The sequence below is a fragment of the Pongo abelii genome, chromosome 9 (assembly GCF_028885655.2).
Source record: "Pongo abelii isolate AG06213 chromosome 9, NHGRI_mPonAbe1-v2.0_pri, whole genome shotgun sequence".
NCBI classification, from domain to species: Eukaryota; Metazoa; Chordata; class Mammalia; order Primates; family Hominidae; genus Pongo; species Pongo abelii.
The window spans coordinates 71757810-71759847 of NC_071994.2; the positions used below are offsets into that span (position 1 = coordinate 71757810).

A 2038-nucleotide genomic window follows, 5' to 3' on the forward strand; every position below is an offset into this window, starting at 1 on the left:
ACCTGTCTCATACAATTGTTAAGAAAATTACAAAAGTGGTCTCATGTAGTATATTAAAGGTTTTCAAAAAATATTAGCTTTTGTTATAAAGTTTATTTGCTTTTAGCTTGACCTAGGATTTAGAATATATAAATTCTATTTTTCTTCCACTAGAGGTCCTCTGTGTATTTGTAAAAAGCACACAAACCAATTTTCTCTGATTCTTCGACAAGATTTCCTCATTAATTCCTAAGGGTGGAGATTAAGCCTCATACCCTTCCTCATGTCATTCATATGGCAGGCATCGAACATCACAATCTCAGAGAACATTCTGGTCTACAAGCCTTAAGTCTCTCTATGTAGTGTCTGGGATATCAGAACAGTCATTGAAATTGGGGTAGGGTCAGTGTGTGGGAAAAATTACAGTTCCAGTGATCCGTTTCTTTACATCCTTTGCTACACATCCATGCCTCTTCTGAATTCTTGGCATCTCACAGTGAGTTGAAGCAGTCACCTGGTGTAACAGCAACATGAAAGAGTAGTGGCTGCGGAATCTAATGACCTTGGCTCTGCTAGTTACTAAAGGTGTGATGTTAGGTAAGATTATGTCTCAGTTTCAGTTTCTGTAAAAAAAAAAAAATGAGGTGGATAAAAATACATATCTCAGAAGGTTGTTCTAAGTAAGATAATATTTTTCAAGGAACTGGCATGTACTAGGAGTCTGTAATTGTTAATTATCTCATTTTCCCAACTGTGACCCAGTATTTTTCAGTGTCTTTCTATCCCTGCATGTAGTTAGACCACTTTTCTCTATACTCATATTTATATAGCAGCAACTTACATTGACCCAGGGAGAACTCAGTCATTAAAATGGGAACAGCAGTTTATGCAGTTTGAAGAAGATTCTAGAGTAATTGGATGATTAGTATCAGAAGTATTGGGTCCGAGAGTCTTTCTTCAAGTGATGAACATTGCTCTTAATATCAATGAGAGGTTTTTTCTTGGAATATAGGAAAGAGGCGGACCAGCCCCGAGGAAGCAGTGGAGGAAGAATTACCATACAATTTCCTCATGTTCATTATAAACAATTTGTTTTTAGGACACAGAAGCTATTGATCTTAATGGCCATGTACAACATGAGTGACCATGGTACAGGCCCGTTCATCCTTTTGGGCATCCCTGGACTTGAGCAGTACCACGTCCGGATCAGCATCCCATGCTGCTTTATCTATCTCATGGCTGTCATGGCCAATAGTATCCTTCTCTACCTCATTGTGGTAGAGCACAGTCTTCATGCACCCATGTTCTTTTTCCTTTCCATGCTGGCCATTACTGATCTCATATTGTCCACCACATGTGTCCCCAAAACACTTAGCATCTTCTGGTTTGGTCCCCAAACAGTTTCCCTGGCTGTCTCACCCAATTATTCTTTCTGCACTATAGCTTTGTGTTGGACTCAGCTATACTGCTGGCCATGGCATTTGACCGCTATATGGCATTTGCTCACCCTTGAGATACACTACTATTCTGACTCCCAAAACCATTGTCAAAATTGCTGTGGGAATGTTTCCGAAGTTTCTGTGTTTTTGTCCCATGTGTTTTCCTTGTGAATCGTTTACCCTTCTGCAGGACACATATCATTTCTCACACATACTGTGAGCACATAGGTGTTGCCCAGCTCGCCTGTGCTGATATCTCCATCAATATCTGGTATGGATTTTGTGTTGCCATCATGACGGTGATGACAGACATGATCCTCATTGCTGTCTCCTACACCCTCATCCTCTGTGCTGTCTTTTGCCTCCCCTCCCAAGATGCCCGTCAGAAGGCCCTTTGCACCTGTGGTTCCCATGTCTGTGTTATCCTCATATTCTATATACCAGCATTCTTCTCCATCCTTGCCCATCGCTTTGGGCATAATGTCCCTTGTACCTTTCATATTATGTTTGCCAACCTTTATGTAATCATTCCACCTGCTCTCAACCCTACTGTCTACGGAATAAAGACCAAGCAAATCCAGAACAGAATCCTTCTGCTCTTTCCCAAGGGGTCCCAGTGA

The 2038-nt window shown here is 41.1% G+C and overlaps 1 pseudogene; it reads left to right on the forward strand.

Annotated features, from left to right (window-relative positions):
* The first annotated feature begins 1100 nt into the window (after positions 1–1100).
* On the forward strand, positions 1101–2038 carry LOC100433320 (olfactory receptor 52H1-like; annotated as a pseudogene).